The sequence below is a fragment of the Petromyzon marinus genome, unplaced genomic scaffold (assembly GCF_048934315.1).
Source record: "Petromyzon marinus isolate PM22_M1 ecotype Great Lakes invasive population unplaced genomic scaffold, UKy_Petmar_22M1.pri1.0 PM_G_Scaffold_51, whole genome shotgun sequence".
Lineage (NCBI taxonomy): Eukaryota > Metazoa > Chordata > Hyperoartia > Petromyzontiformes > Petromyzontidae > Petromyzon > Petromyzon marinus.
Genome location: NW_027423004.1, coordinates 808,343 through 826,304, shown reverse-complemented (window position 1 = coordinate 826,304; position 17,962 = coordinate 808,343). Strand labels below are relative to the sequence as shown.

The 17,962-nt window shown below is 48.1% G+C and overlaps 1 pseudogene; it reads left to right on the top strand.

The window, feature by feature from the left end:
- Window positions 1-558: 558 nt before the first annotated feature.
- On the top strand, window positions 559-10,374 carry LOC142917462 (large ribosomal subunit protein eL43-like; annotated as a pseudogene).
- Window positions 10,375-17,962: the final 7,588 nt, after the last annotated feature.

Below are 17,962 nucleotides of genomic sequence, written 5' to 3'. Positions count from 1 at the left end.
CTGAAGAGAAATTTAATTTGGTTTTTTATTTGAGTTTTGCCAAGTTGCTGCGAGATGTCGTCGGCTTAGACAGCTTGGCGCTTCTGTGTAGAGTAGTGAGCGACTGGCAGGGGAGCGAGCGGCTTGTGTGTTTGTTAAATCGTGAGAGACGCCTAATCCCCTCTCTCGGACGGCAGAAATCGCCCCGTCGTTTATACCATCTGTATATGTTTCTCGCCATTGCCTGTGGGGTCTTCAGCGGGTCCATGTTTTAGGAGAAGCGTTTGTTCGAAGCAGTCAAATGTTTCCAAAAAAAATAACCCAATTCGTCAATCCAAGACCTGCATATTAAGTTTGCGAAAACGCCGTTGCAGAGCAAATGTGTCCCACTCTCCTCTTTTCGAACTTCGGCAGCTGGGCCTTCATCTGCCTCTTGAGCGCGCCAGTTGCACCGCCTGTACAATCGCTAGCCGTGCCACTGCCATTTCCGGGACCGACGCCGTGCACACGCACGACCGTACTGACGGCGGACTGCGCTCGCGTTCCCCCGGACGCGGGACGGGTGGTTCGTGCGGGAGTATGGGCGGGGGACTGCCCGGCAGCTCGCTCAGAAACACGCCGGTGGCCGTCGCGGGGTTCGGGGCCGTGGCGGGTCTGGCCGCGTTGGGCGTTCGCAAGATCATAAAGTATTAAAGCTTTCGTGACTGCATAAAATTACTCATTGGTTGAACACGAAATGTAACACTCTTCTGAAATTCGTGGTCCGCCAGGAAGTGTCTAGCTGTGTTGTTGGCCTGACTGGATGTGCTTCACGTAATATTTTTCAGGTTTGTTGAATTCTCGTCTCTCATCTTTTTGCTGTATTTACCGCCGTGATTTGTTCTTGACACCTTATGAAGATCGCTTGCGTTGTGATCGAAACGTCGTGATTGTTTTTTGTTTCAATATAATCTTATTGTATTTCTACATACATTTGCAAGATCCTCGGCGGATTCTGCTGAACCTTCCAAGCGGGACTAGGCCCCAATCGTGTCCGGCTCCCGTGCACGGCGTGCCCCACGGCGTCGTCGCCTCCGGCCGAGCTAAACGGAGCACCGCTACCGCGACCGCGGGGAAAAACATCGAGACTCTGAACGGACGCGGCACTCGTCCCCCCCCTCCCCTGCAAAGTTAAATTGTGGTGCTCAACGTTACCGTGGCGGTGGAGTCTTTGCAAAGATGCAGCTTGCAAATGCAGCTTTTTTGTTCTTTGGTTCTTTCGGTAAAGTCACGTAGAATGAGAATAAAATAATAAATTGATAAAATAAAATAACACAATAATATTCTCATTCTACGTGACTTTACCGAAAGAACCAAAGAAGATGAATCCTTGCAGTCACGAAAGCTTTCAATTAAAATGCAGCTTTTTTGTTTTGCGTGCCGATCTTCGCTGTCCCGTTAAGTTTCCGTTTCGTTAAAACCTGCCGCACGGGAGCGACGGGCCGCCGGGGTGCGTGGTGCCAAACCGTCGGTCGCGTTCTGTGGGGCCTGTCGGTGCTTTGTTAATGTTTTGAACCTCTCTGTGCGAGCGAGGCGTTTGCGTCTTTCCCAGCGAGAAAAACCCGACGGTCGAATGGAAATTGCTCCTGTTGGACGGCAACTGTTTTACTTTAATGGAGTCGTTAAATTCACGTTAGTCTGGCCTCAATGAGGCAGCATTGTAAGCGTTGGTAAAATTGAGCATTTCGGAAGCACTTATGTAAATTTTATTATTATTTTATTTAAATACAATTTCAGGACAGGGTGAAAGATTACAAACGTGTTAACGCGTGCGTTACATAGTTGCTACCGCGAACACGGCGAGGAATTGAATGACGCTTGCCATCACGGCAGCGTTTTGGCCATAAACAGAGCAATCAGTTCTCGTTGTTTTGGTCTTCATGCAACTCGAGCAAGCGGGAGTTGAATTTGGCAGCGGGCAGCAACAGCCGCTGCAGCGCCTTGCGTGAAAGTTGCAGGGTAGCAAAGCCTCAACTTGCAAACATATACGTTCTAGACTGTTCATATACGTTCTAGGCTGTTCATATACGTTCTAGACTGTTCATATACGTTCTAGACTGTCCATATACGTTCTAGACTGTTCATATACGTTCTAGACTGTTCATATACGTTCTAGACTGTTCATATACGTTCTAGACTGTTCATATACATTCTAGACTGTTCATATACGTTCTAGACTGTTCATATACGTTCTAGACTGTTCATATACGTTCTAGACTGTTTATATACGTCCTAGACTGTTCATATACGTTATGCGGGTGTTTAACCCACACAGTACCCCGGCGTTGCTACGACGACGCGCCACAGTAGCCACCATACACCCCCTGCACGCGCGCCACTCTAACGACTCGGAAGACCCTGGCCACTCCGAGGACAACCAGGATCTGGCCTGGCAGGTTGGCCCAACCCCCCGGGCCGAGATTGCTCCCCTGCATGATGCGTTACATGTGCCTTGGGCAGATTTACCTAAGGGGGAGGCCGATCAGCTGTGTGGGTTGTTACGGGAGTACACCGACGTGTTCAGCGAGCACGATTCAGATGTAGGCCGAACAGACCTTGTTAAGCACCAAATTGACACAGGTGCAGCCCGACCGATCAAACTCCCCGCATACCGGGTGGGCGTGCCCGAACGGACCCAGATCAAGGAGGCAGTCGTGGACATGCTACGTGATAACATAATTCACCCCTCGACGAGCCCCTGGTCTGCCCCGGTGGTGCTAGTGACGAAACAAGCAGTCACCCTCGGCGACGCCTTCCCCATACCGCGCATCGACGACACCTTTGACAGCCTCGCAGGAGCACGGTATTTTTCCACCCTCGATCTGGCGTCCGGGTACTGGCAGGTGGAGATGGCGGAGGAGGATCGGCCGAAAACCGCGTTTACCACCCCGATGGGGCTGTTCGAGTTTCGAGTGCTTCCGTTCGGACTCACTAACGCGCCCGCGACGTTCCAGCGGTTGATGGAGTTGGTAATGCGGGGCTTACAGTGGGAACAGTGCCTGATTTACCTGGATGACGTGATAGTGTTCAGCAGATCTCTGTCCGAGCACTGGTCCAGGTTGCGAGAGGTGTTCCAGCGACTACGAGCAGCCCATCTCAAGCTCAAGCCGCGTAAGTGCTACATTGCGCAGTGCGAGGTAGGGTACCTCGGACACCGAGTCAGCGAGGCGGGGGTGCGCACCGATCCGGAAAAGGTGCGCGCCGTAGTGGAATGGCCACGGCCCAGGAATCTGACGGAGATCAGGTCATTCTTGGGACTCGCCACCTATTATCGTCGATTTGTAAAGGGATTCAGCGAGATTGCACTTCCCCTCACCCAACTCACCTCCCCTAAGAACCCCTATCGATGGACGGAGGCCTGCCAGACGGCCTTCACCGCCCTCAAAGACCACCTCACCCACACCCCCACCCTAGCTTTCCCAGATTTCACCACGGACTTTATCTTGGACACCGACGCCTGCAGCAGTGGGCTGGCCGCGGTGCTGTCACAGGTGCAGGGTGGGGGGGGCAGATGGCGCAATGGCTGGCGGAGTTGCAGGAGTACAACCTGCAAATAGAGTACCGAGCTGGGCGTACGCACGCAAACGCGGACGCCTTGTCGAGGCGGCCCGCGGTGTGCGCCGAGACAAGGTTGGAGGAAGTCTGCCCGTGCTTCACGGGGGGGCGTTGCCGGCAGGTGGCAGGCCCCCAGGAGCGCACCGAGACTAACCCTCCCCCGGTGAGAGGCAGTGCAGTATGTGCCACAGACACCCCGGTAGGAGGAACCAGGGACCTGGCGGACCACTCGGCGGGCACGGGGCCCACACCCCGGGGCCCGACGGGTCGCGCAACCCCACCCGATCGGATCCAGGAGGACGTCGGCTGCGCCTTTCCGGGCCTGGACGACGTGCAGCTGAGACGGACCCAGCTGCGGGATCCGGATCTGGCGGCGGTGGAAGCGGCCCTACGGGAGAAGAAGGACGCCCTACCAGGACCCTGGAGTGGTTTGTATGCCCGGTTGTGCATGCAGAACGGGGTAGTACGAGAGCTGACTGAAGCCGGCCAGCCTGGGTGCATCTGTGTTCCCGCCCAGGTGCGACCCCAGCTGCTAAGACTGGTGCACGACCACCCGCTCGGGGGCCATGATGGGGAATGGCGCACTCGGGAAACCCTGCGTCGCCAGTATCTCTGGCCCAAGTTAGCACAAGACGTGCCCGCCTGGGTACAGGGCTGCCGCGCGTGCCAGCAATGCGGGCCGAAACCAGCGCGATACCAGGTACCCCTGAGACCGTTCCGCATCAGTCGAACGAATCAGCTGGTTGGGATCGACCTGCAAGGGCCATTCCCGCGATCCCACCGGGGCAACCGATATATTCTCGTAGCGGTGGAGTACTTCACACGCTATCCCGTAGCGGTGGCCATCCCCGATAAGACAGCCCTCGTAGTGGCCCGAGCGTTCGTGGAACACTACGTACTGAAGCACGGGATCCCCGAACGAGTCATTACCGACCAGGGTAGTGAGTTCGAGGCAGAGCTATTCCAGGCGCTGTGCCGGGAGTTCGGGATCCAGAAGGACCAACTACGGCGTACCACCCCCAGGCAAATGGGATGGTAAAGAGGATGAACCAGACTCTAGCCGGGAAGCTTAAACGCATGGCGGCCCCGAATCAACGGGACTGGGACGAACACCTCCCCTATGCTCTGTTCGCCTACACCACCACGGTACACACATCTACGGGACAGACCCCGTTCCTAATGATGTTTGGTCGTGAGTCTCGCCTACCCACAGATCTGCTGTTCGGTGTCCCTCCGCCGCAATGGGAGGAAGGGAGCCGCCCCGTGGAGCATCTGATGGAGACCCTACGAGGAGCGAGGGGCCGGGCCTACCCGCAAGGCGAGGCCGCACACCAGAGGCAGGAGCAGGGGACCCGACCCCGAATGGAGCCCTCCTTCTACTCGGCGGGCTCTAAGGTATGGCTGCACACCCCTCGCGTCAGGGCCGGGCAGGCGGGGAAGCTAACCACCTACTGGCGGGGACCCTGGACCGTGGGACGACAGATCTCCCCCTGGACGGTACTGATTCAAGGGGGGGAGAGAGGCCGGGAGATGGTGGTCAACGTCCGGCGACTAAAACCATGAATCGACTCCCTTTCATTCATGCTCACAACACCTACAGAACTGCATACGATCAATTGCGTTATTCCAATTCATAACCAAACCTCGTCACCGAGGCTCGACCACATAATCCATAACGACCTGCATTATCATACCCACGCCCACTCGCATAAATTAATACGATTATCTCTCGAATCTGCATAATTTATGTGCATAATTACACTGATTAACATAATTTCGGATAAATTAGGCACATTTCAAATTTCATTTAATTTTCATTATTTTCATCAATTTTCATAACACCTATATATACAACAGTAGGGTTAGCGGTTAGGGGTTAGGGTTCATTTGGATTCGGGGTTGGGAAAGGGTTAGGGGTTAGGGTTAATTTTTAGGGTTAGAGGGTTATGCTTAGGAGTTAGCGTTCGGGGTTATGGTTAGGGGATAAGGTTAGCTGTTAACGTTAGCTGTTAGGGTTATGGGTAGGGTTAGAGGTTAGGGTTAGGGGTTAAGGTCGGCGGTTAGGGTTTAAGGTTAGGGGTTAGGCACATCTGCCAAAAAACATTGCCAAGCTGCAGTGTGTACAAAATTATTTGGCAGGCGTCATGACGGGAACTGCAAAATCCGACCATGTTTGTCCAGTGCTCACTGAACTGCATTGGCTTCCTGTTCCCGAACTCATTCATTATAAGGTTGCACCCATTACATACAAAGCGCTTGCCACAAATGAACCACAATACCTTGCTGGTATCATCAAAAAGCATAAACGCTCATGCAAACTCTGGTCATCCTCGCACCAGCTTTTGGCTAGTCGTCGAATAAAGACGGTCGCTGCATTGCACGTTTTCAGATGCACTTCTGCAGCCATCTGGAATGTTCTTCCGATATTAGGAAGTTACTGGAGCTACGCATTTTTAAAATCTCGATCGAAAATAAATTTTCTTGAGAACTGCTTTTGTGCTTAGTTTGTTGTCCTTCCCCCGCACCTCCGATGATCATGGATGGCTATGTACGGTGTGATAGAAGTTCAACATACACACCAACATGGACACTCGCTAAATAACCTAAACAACATGGACACTCGCTAGATAACCGAACGAACATGGACAGTCGCAAAATAACCTCACCATCATGGACACTCGCTAAATAACCTAACCATCATGAAACACTCGCTAAATTAACTAACCATCATGGACACTCGCTAAAATAACCTAACCATCATGGACACTGCTAAATAACCTCACCATCATGGACACTCGCTAAATAACCTAACCATCATGGACACTCGCTAAACAACCTAACCATCATGGACACTCGCTAAATTAACTAACCATCATGGACACTCGCTAAATAACCTAACCATCATGGACACTGCTAAATAACTTAACCATCTTGGACACTCGCTAAATAACTTAACCATCTTGGACAATCGCTAAATAACATAACCATCATGGACACTCGCTAAAATAACCTAACCATCATGGACACTGCTAAATAACCTCACCATCATGGACACTCGCTAAATAACCTAACCATCATGGACACTCGCTAAATAACCTAACCATTATGGACACTCGCTAAATAACCTAACCATCATGGATACTCGATAAATAACTTAACCAACATGGACACTCGATAAGTAACCTAACCATCAGGGACAACTTGCTAAATAACCTAACCATCATGGACACTCACTAAATAACCTAACCAACATGGACACTTGCAAAATGACCTAACCAACATGGACACTCGCTAAATAACCTAACCATCATGGACACTCGCTAAATAACCTAACCATCATGGACACTTGCAAAATAACCTAACCATCATGTACACTCGCTAAATAACCTAACCAACATGGACACTCGCTAAATAACCTAACCATCATGGACACTCGCTAAATAACCTAACCATCATGGACACTTGCAAAATAACCTAACCATCATGTACACTCGCTAAATAACCTAACCAACATGGACACTCGCTAAATAACATAACCATCATGGACACTCACAAAATAACCTCACCATCAGGGACACTCGCTAAATAACCTAACCATCATGGACACTCAATAAATAACCTAACTATCATGGACACTCACTAACTAACCTAACCAACATGGACACTCGCTAAATAACCTCACCATCATGGACACTCGCTAAATAACCTAACCATCATGGACACTCAATAAATAACCTAACCATCATGGACACTCAATATATAACCTAACCATCATGGACACTCGCTAAATAACCTAACCATCATGGACACTCGCTAAATAACCTAACCAACATGGACACTCACTAAATAACCTAACCAACATGGACACTAGAAAAATGACCTAACCAACATGGACACTCGCTAGGGATATTAGGGCCAGGGATATTAGGGCCAGGGATATTAAGGCCAGGGATATTAGGCCCAGGGATATTAGGGCCAGGGATATTAGGTCCAGCGATGTTAGGGCCAGGGATATTAGGGCCAGGGATATTAGGGCCAGGGATATTAGGGCCGATTACGTTCCGCGCTGCTTTATTCATTGGTGCGAGTTTTATATGTGCGTTGTTTTTGCCGTGGTCTATCCACTGTTAGATGAAAGCAGTCCGCCTCTTTTTAACGACCTTGCGACTCGCCTGTTTGTGTTGCGCGGCGAAACGATTGATGGTGACAGACGCCTTCGCTGGGTTGCGAGTGTGGCTTAGACGGCCACGGTGTCGATCTATTTCATCGGTTGGACGAGCATGTATTCAACCCGCCACCGAGCTCGCGCAAGTAGCCGGTTTGGCTGCAGGTTGCACCGCAAGTGATGGCGTCTTAAGAAACCGCGTGTCCAGCAGCTGTGGACAGAAAACGCCATAAGCATCATATAGGCCGCGGGACTCGGTTGGGGATCGGTGCAGTAGTACTACCCTTGTACGGTGCTTGTGATGCCTCGACACCTTCCAACTTGGTGTGGGAGAGTAGCAGCAGCACGAGACGTGCGTGTTGGCGCGGTCATTCTCTGATCCAGCAGTGTATTGACCTGATGACTGTTGGCGTCCCAAACCTGCTTGGAGAGTTGCCGCAGGTTTCCCTTCAAAAATATTCCTCGCTGGGTTCTTGATTGGTTTTATGTGCACATGGCTCAACACACGAGACCAGGCATCTGAATAATATATTTAACGTTTTTGTGCGGATTTAAATAATTTCCCGAGTGTTGACAATGTTTAATCTCCGTACAGGTCTTCTTGGATTAGATCGCGTAAATATGCAAATGTATCGTTAAACCTGCCACCGGCCGATTAGTAAGGTTTGTCACGTAATCAGAACATGCCAATTCGTTACTAGTACGGCACAAATCTGGTTGTCACCTGATGAAGCTAGGTGTAATTACTGGCAAAACGTCGTACTCAGATTGTAAATGTTGTGGCTTGGCTCTCCAACACTGATGTGCTGTACTAGTATACTACACAATACACTATACAATACACTAGTGCTGTACTAGTAACGAATTGGCATGTTCAGTTTACGTGACAACCCTTACTAGTTGGCTGTCGGGTGGTGGCGGGTTTTATCGACACTTTTATATATTTACGCCATCTAACCCAAAACACTCTACTATGGATGATAGTGGTCGCGAAAGCCTACGTGTTAAACTTAATGTTTAATCTGCAATGCAGTAAATTGCCGATGTGTAGGGTATTCCACGCCACCAGACCTTAATGTTTACTGTTGTACGTAAACCGTTCTGGTGGTGTGGTTCGTTAAACTATCCTTTAGCCTTTGTCTACTGCGACCTATTCGATTTTGCCCAACCTCTTCGTGCTGAAAGCGTGCCATAGGTAATTGTAGACTTATGGGTGGCAATTGTTCTTATAAGGGCGAGTAAAATATAAACTTGAATATTGTTTTGTTTGGGAAGTCTGTCGTAATGTGACCTTGGTGCGAAGCATCTGAGCGGATATAAAACGCTGCGTGTCCAGGAAAATGACGTTTTGTGTGGTCTTTGCTTTCGGCTCTCTTTCTCCGTTAGGCAAAGCGCACGAAGAAGGTTGGCATTGTGGGCAAGTATGGCACGCGGTACGGCGCGTCCCTGCGTAAGATGGTGAAGAAAATCTAGATCAGCCAGCACGCCAAGTACACGTGCTCCTTCTGCGGCAAGGTGAGGGGCGCCAACCCACGTGGCAATAGGGGCACGTCTGGGCGTTATCCGGTGGCTCGCGCTGGTTGGGTCAAGTTGTGAGTGCCAGCCTGCAAAGGTCAAGATTGCAATTGGGTGGTGGTCGTCACCGGCAATGGTTGCCTCAATAGGTTTTTTTGCGAATAAAATTGGGCCTGGACTACTGTCCTTGGAGTTGCAGGGCAGAAAAAGCAGTCTCAGGTACGACTGCCTCGACCCTTAAACCGACTACAATAACAGGTCATCGGCTAATAAAGCAAGACTTTAAAGGACCGATAAAAAGTTAAACGTCGTTACCCCAAGGAGTGGCAGTGGCTGTTTCTGTCTGGGTAAATGGGATATGGCTTCTTTCAATTTTAATTTCAGACGTTACACGTGACTAACCCAGGGTTTTGTCGCCTGTGTACACCGATCACTGTTCATTAAACACTCTTCTAGACATTCTCATTTGCTAGACACAACTCCCATCGCTTCCTCTGCCCTACCAATTTGCCGTGGTTGCTCATGATAAATGCACTACCAGTGAAGATTTCCATCCACAATTCCCATAAATTGCCCTCGTGTTGTCCTTAACAAATTGGGGTCCTCGTGTTTTAGTACACGCACACGTGTTGTGCTCACGCTTGTTAACTGTGTGCCTTGACCGGTGATTTCCGCTCAGTGTACCTGTGGTGCTCGTGTTGTCCTTGTGAAAGCCAGACCAAGATGAAGAGGAGGGTGGTGGGCATCTGGCACTGCGGCTCGTGCACGAAGACCGTGGCAGGAGGTGCATGGACCTACAAGTACGTCTTGCACGCTATGTTGAGCCAAAGCCTAAGATGCTTTTACCGTTCCTTATCGTTTTCTGTAATATTTTCAAAGGTAATTATTTTGAAAATGACCAAGGTGTGTATTATTAGGATGAAGGTTTAGAAGTGTTTATTACGATGTCACCCAATGTGTGTAACCGCCCGTTCCTCCTTCAGCACGACCTCGGCTGTCACAGTGAGGTCTGCCATCCGCCGCCTGCGTGAGCTGAAGGACCAGCGAGGGACCCTTCCCACACTGCTCACACCACCGTCCTAGCACACCAGGGAGATCACAATAAAGTGTATATGAACCAGCATCAGTGCCTGTGCGTTTTTTGTTCTGTGCAGTGTGCTCTTCATTTCTGCATCATTGCTCGCGAATTGGGAAATGACAAAGCACCATTGCTGCCACCCCCCCGCCTCACATCGCTAATGCCCACTTAGTGACCAGTGATGCTGCGTTCATTCACATGGTGCCACTTGGGTGAGCTGGTGCAAGGCATCTCAAGTTGTACTGCAGAGTTGTATTAAGTGTTGAGGACATTGGTAATGAACAAGTATTTGAAACATCACAAACCAACACGTTTAGATTTTGTAATCAGGCGAGGGCAGGAGGCAAGGCCCCGCGTGGCTAGGCCCCGCGCTGTAAAGTTCCAACCTGGACATCGATTCCCATGCTCGCTGCTACTCAACTGACATCCCTACGAGAGAGAGCTAGGCTCTACCTTGGTAAACAACAACAACCACCACAACCACCACCACCACAACGATGAGAATTTCTCACCTCGGATTTCAGTGCAAGCGCGCACACGGCAGCTTCCTGTTGCCTCGCGACAGCAGTAAGTAGTATGACGTCACTTCCCTCCCACGAGCGGCTCTCGAAGTGAATAAATTATGTTAATGAGACCAGACCATACGTCGAGGGATGGGGGCGTGGGCGCTGAACCCGTCGCAATAAATTCGCGACGGCTTTAACGAACACATTATGTTAATGAGCCGCCAGTCACTGGGCGTAGCTTTGCCCAAATAAGGATTGCCACTGGACCGATATCGGCAGTGACCCAGGCGGAGGTGACGTCACGCTCAAGAGCTCGGTGGACGGAGGAGGGGTGAATACCTTGGTGACATGACGTCACTAGCAAGGTACACCTCCCCCTTGCGTTTCACGCCGATGAGGTATGGCAGAGTGGTGACGTCACAGAGTTGGAGTTTAAGTTGATTTAGATTCATTTTCTACTGCTCCCTCCCTTGGGTGTGTGAGCTCAGCAACAACAACGTGGACATTATTGTGTATACACTGTGTGTGTACACTGTGTGTGTGTACACTGTGTCACTGTTTGTGTGTACACTGTGTGTGTACACTGTGTGTGTGTACACTGTGTGTGTATACTGTGTGTGTGTATACAGTGTGTGTCCGCATTGAACCGAACCCCCGGCAAGGCCATCTACTTAATGACGAGAGAAAATTCACACGAAATGAAGTCTTCCAGATGTAAATTGATACAAGCTTTTAATGAAGAAATAAAATCATCTAACTCAAAACACAACACAATTCAAAGATGTTTCATTCTAAAACTTCAAAACGGAGCATGGGGTACTTGCGTGAATGCGTCCTTCGTGTGCAAATGTTGAATGCGTCCTTCGTGTGCAAATGTTGTGACTTTCCTGGCCTGAAGGCCGTCAACGTGTTGGACCTTTATTGGTGCACAGCGTCTCAACAACAGCAGTGGGGTTTGCTTCAACCGATGGTTACGAACATCCAGACGTGAATCAGCAAGGACCATATCTAGTCCCAGTTAGACAAAATCAACGTCAACACGTAAGACAAAACTACAATTTGTGTTGTAGAGAATGTACCTCCTCCTATACGTGTAACCTTCAAGTGGTATGCCTTGTAACTGATGAATGATCCGAGCGTGCTCCCTATTTCAAGGAAAATGAGTTGCTCCAGAGGCAAACGCTTCGTGAAACACAAAAGTACCCTTTGACCTGTATCACAAGAACAACGGGTCTCACCTGACTTCTCTGTACAGGTTACTTCCAAAACACACACACACACTTTGTCCTAACATCACTTATTCAATGTGTGACCTCAGACAAAATGATACATGTACGCGCACAATCAGACAAGTATTCATTCTAAATCATTGACGGGCATATTAACAACATTGAATTACTGCAGCGAAATTGACTGCATCACGTTACATCGTATTAACAAGAAGTAATTTTACAAATACGCACCGTCTGCTTAACAGTGTATGTACAACAAACTATTGTTGCGTCATTCAAAACGAGAAGGCCGTTGCATGCTGGCGTCTGGGTCAAAATGTAGCAAATTCTAAACATTACGCTACAAATAATAGATCACGGCGTTTCGAATGGCAACACAAGCAATCATCATCAGGTGGGACAAGCACAGCAGCAATAAGAAACTGCTGGAGTAGGCGCCTACTACTTCAGCAGTTTCTCTTGCTGTGGTTGTCCCACCTGATGACGATTGCTTGTGTTGTGATCTAAACGCCGTGATCTGTTATGTTTCTACCCACGTGGTGACTTTACCGAAAGAACTCAAGAGTGTGGATTCCTGCAGTCACGAAAGCGTCGAATCAAGATTGCCTATAAACGACACAACTGAGATGACGCATCAATCATCGCCCCCTACTGACAGGCTCTTGTTCACATGCAGGCCGGTGCAGGGCCACCACCTTGTGCCACACAGGGGCAGCTGCTACTTGGGGATGCTCTTCGAGTGCTTCAGACGAGGTACAAAACTCCCGAGTTGCTGAGGCAGTTAAGCAAGCACCGTGTAAATGCAATTATTATGATAACATAGTGAATGCTTGGGGGCTTATTGTCTCTCGCTCCTGGTGAGAGATTGACCCAACCCACAGGTCCACAAAGACTGGCCGCTCTTACTAGGAGCAGAGTGTTCAACTTCACGTTCTTGTCATTAAAGGCCTGTGACAAAGGTGCATCTATTGTAGCGACATTGTCTCTGGCTTACACATCTACCGGGTCTCCACTTGACTTTGTATTGTCTAGGAAGTCCACCCACACCTCCACTTCCACAAACTGCTGGGAGTTGCCTCGCTCTGCCTCACAGTCAGAATTCTCCTCCTGCTTCACGTTGCCTCCATCGATGTGAAGGTCCCATTTTAGAGTTTCATCTTCTTCACATTTCACCTTCACTTCTTCACTCTTCACCATCACCTCTTCCCTCTTCACCATCACTTCTTCCCTCTTCACCTTCACTTCTTCCCTCTTCACCATCACCTCTTCATATTTCACCTCGATACCTTTAAAAGTGTCCAAGCTGGGATTTTCTTCCGGGTCTTGTTTCAAGAGGGATGGGCTTATTGTGGCACTTTGACTTTCACAAGCTGATTTCAGACTCCACTCCTTGTGGATCATCTGATGCTTCTGTGTTTTCCGGTGTTCTATAAGATGTGGTTGCTGTGCAAACGCCTTCCCGCACGGAGTGCACCTGAAGGGTTTCTCTCCCGTGTGTGTTCTCTGGTGTATTACAAGAGAGGATGAAAGTGTAAACGCCTTCCCACACAGAGTACACTTGAAGGGTTTATCTCCCGTGTGTGTTCTCTGGTGTGTTACAAGATTACATGACTGTGTAAACGCCATCGCGCATATCGTGCACCTGAAGGGTTTCTCTCCCGTGTGTGTTCTCTGGTGTTTTACAAGATCAGATGACTGTGCAAACGCCTTCACGCACATCGTGCACCTGAAGGGTTTCTCTCCCGTGTGTGTTCTCTGGTGGTTCTGAAAAACTGATGGCCATGCAAATGCCTTGTTACACACAGTACATTTGAAGGGTTTCTCTCCTGTGCGAGTTCTCTGGTGCCGTGTCAAATTTCCAGTCCGGTCCGTGCTGTATGCACGCCGGTCGCATTGTTGACTTGTCGTACCGAGCTGCGCTGAGTGCCTTTGCTTCATCAGACCAAATCTGCAGAGGAAGCGTCAGCCGCAGACAGAAAAAAATAATATCCACACCATCTACACGTCAGGCACAGAGGAATGCACACGTGACTTACACGTCTATACTTATTAATATATTCATGATGTAGTGAAAAGTTTCCCAAATTCATCAGATTTGATGAACGTGCAAACGCCTTCCCGCACAGAGTGCACCTGAAGGGTTTCTCTCCACGGGCTGTTATGTCACACAATGAGAGGGAAAATGTCATTAATATGCCTGGAAGCCTTCATATCTTCAAGATGAATGTTAACTCAAAACTCTAAGCACACAATTTCGGCTGTCTGGCTACAAAAGGAATATTTATGAAAGCTAAATTCAGCTGACATAGCAAAGGGTGTTGAAAACAATACTTTTTGATTTAAAGCTTTCGTGAGTGCAGTAATTCATATTCTTAGCTCTTTCGGTAAAGTCACGTTGAGGGGAAACAGTAAAATAATACAATATATATAAAACAAAAAAAATTATCATGACGTTTCTACCATAACACAAACGGTCGTCATCAGGTGTGAAAAAACCAATGGCAAGAAACATTAGAAAGAAGTGTCGGTTTGCATTAATTTATTAATTCTTAAAAAGGTGTATTTACTTATTAAAAAACCATCAGCGCCATGCGCAGCGATTTGGCAGTTTATTTAGAAGGACTAGTCCATCTATGTTCTGAAAAGAGGAGGGGGGAGACGAAAAATTAATGTATGCTGTCTGAAAGCCACCGTAAGCGTGAACAATCAATTAAGACCTGAAATGGTTGATCAAATCCTTCCAATGATTGCTAAGCCAGAATCCATCTTCTCGGTTGAAATTGTCTCTGTGCTTGTATATGTGGATAGCCTCATGAACGAATCTCTCATGGTAGCCAGATGGCTTACAAAGAACCTCTGTCTTGGAAAAGTCAATGTCATGTGAGCCTACTGAATTATAACAATGATCTGCCACGGCCGAGGTGTTGGTCCTACCGTGTTTAAGGTCTGCTTTGTGTTCACGAATGCGGTCCGAGACATGGCGTTTGGTTTCTCCAATGTAACTACTACCACAGAGGCAACTTAGTTTGTAGACCCCAGGGTACTGTATGCCCGGAATCACATCTTTTACAGACGGAACCAGATCACGGATTTTATGTAATGTGTTGAAACGGACCTGGATCTTGTGTTTATTCAAGAATTTGGAGATCTTTTTTGTGATCCCCGCAATGTAGGGTAAAGTGACTGCCTATGTGTTCCTGGTCGGATATGCATTGGGCTCTAAGCACGTACACCAAGCTCTTAAGGCTAATGGTTACTCCGCCTATACAATCCGCAAAGCTATCACTCAAATCATGAAGAAGGACCCTCTTGAGGAGCATTTCAAAACCATCACTTTACTCTACATTGCGGGGCTCACAAAAAGATCTCCAAAATCTTGAATAAACACAAGATCCAGGTCCGTTTCAACACATTACATAAAATACGTGATCTGGTTCCGTCTGTAAAAGATGTGATTCCGGACATACAGTACCCTGGTGTCTACAAACTAAGTTGCCTCTGTGGTAGTAGTTACATTGGAGAAACCAAACGCCATGTCTCGGACCGCATTCGTGAACACAAAGCAGACCTTAACCACGGTAGGACCAACACCTCGGCCGTGGCAGATCATTGTTATAATTCAGTAGGCTCACATGACATTGACTTTTCCAAGACAGGGGTTCTTTGTAAGCCATCTGGCTACCATGAGAGATTCGTTCATGAGGCTATCCACATATACAAGCACAGAGACAATTTCAACCTAGAAGATGGATTCTGGCTTAGCAATTATTGAAAGGATTTGATAAACGATTTCAGGTCCTAATTTATTGTTCACGCTTACGGTGCCTTTCAGACAGCATACATTAATTTTTCGTCTCCCCCCTCCTCTTTTCAGAACATAGATGGACTCGTCCTTCTAAATAAACTGCCAAATCGCTGCGCATGGCGCTGACGTTTTTATAAATAAAAACACCGTTTTAAAAATAAACTGCCACACCTGATGACGACCTTTTGTGTTATGGTCAAAACGTCATGATAATTTTTATAGTTTTATATATATTTTATTATTTTATTGTTTTCCTTCAACGTGACTTTACCGAAAGAGCTAAGAATATGAAAACAATACTATTTGTGTTATGCAGAAATTAATGTTCAATCACAACTTAGAGGTGTGAATCCAGGCTCAGATGTCCTTGAATGCTGGGATGAACAGATCCGACATCAGCTGAATGTGTGTGCTATGTTCACCTCCTGTTTCCATTCTAATAAGAGTTCCAGAGGAAAACGAAAAATAAACTATTGTTTTGATATAACCTCCGTGTTTAACAGAGTTAATAGACTTTACTGCAAACACAAACTTGACACTGTCACACACTGCCATGAGTAAACAGGTGGTGGTGTGACCAGAACCATGCCTGGCCACCTTCATCTGCTCAGCATTAATTCTTCCTCACTCCACCAAGTAATGAATCGAGGATCAATCAACATAGCCGAGGCTATCCGTGTCTCTGTCTCTCTCTCCCCTTGGTGAAGGTGTTCCCTTCCACACATTCAGAGTCAACAGCGGCACGCGCTTAGCGTCTTTGACCGATAGATACATTGACGCACGTATTGTTGGTTCTTTCAGTAAAGTCACGTAGATAGAAAATAAAAATAACAGATTAAATTCAATAAGATAAAGACCACTTGTGTTGCGATCGAAACGTCGTGGGTTTTTTGCTTTATTTTAATTTTTTATTTTATTTTTTATTTTATTTCCTATCTACGTGACTTTACCGAAAGAACCAAGAATATTAATTCCTGCAGTCACCAAAGTTTTAAGTCAAAACATTCACACACGTTGACAAAGCCTCACCTTGTGTTGTTGTGGGCAGGTCGCTTCTGATAACAAGAGCGGTATAGCAGCTCAAGCGGGCTTGGCCTGCTAACAAAAGAAAATAAAAAACTCCGTGAATATTTACAATAAAACAAAGTTACAAAGTGGCAAGCCGGGTGAAGACAAATTAAACTTAAGAGAGATAATTAAAGTGAATGCAATCAGGCGAGGGCAGGAGGCAAGGCCCCGCGTGGCTAGGCCCCGCGTTGTAAAGTTCCAACCTGGACATCGATTCCCATGCTCGCTGCTACTCAACTGACATCCCTGAGAGAGAGAGGCTCTACTTTGGTAAACAACAACAACCACCACCACAACCACCACCACAACGATGAGAATTTCTCACCTCAGATTTCAGTGCAAGCGCGCACACGGAAGCTTCCTGTTACCTCGCGACAGCAGGAAGTAGTATAACGTCACTTCTCTCCCAAGAGCGGCTCTGTAACTGAATAAATTATGTTAATGAGGCCGGCACATATGTCGAGGGCTGGGTGCGTGGTCGCTCAACCTGTCGCAATAAACTCGCGACGGCTTTAACGGATACATTATGTTAATGAGCCGCCAGTCACTGGGCGTTGCTTTGCCCTAATAAGGATTGCCACTGGAACGATATCGGCAGTGACACAAGCGGAGGTGACGTCACGCTCAAGAGCGCAGTGACGTCACTAGCGAGGTACACCTCCCCCTGGCGTTTCACGCCGATGAGGGAATGCAGAGTGGTGACGTCACAGAGTTGAAGTCTAAGTTGATTTAGATTCATTTTACATTGCTCCCTCCCTTGGGTGTGTGAGCTCAGCAACAACGTGGACATTATTGTGTATACACTGTGTGTGTGGACACTGTGTATGTACACTATGTGTGTCACTGTGTGTATACACTGTGTGTGTGTACACACAGTGTGTACACTGCGTGTGTGTGTACACTGTTTGTGTCACTGTGTCACTGTGTGTGTGTGTCACTGTGCCTGGCACAAACGTCGTGGTGACGTCACCGCCACTTAGTGGCGAATGGCGTTTGTTGTTGTGTCACTGTGTACCCTGT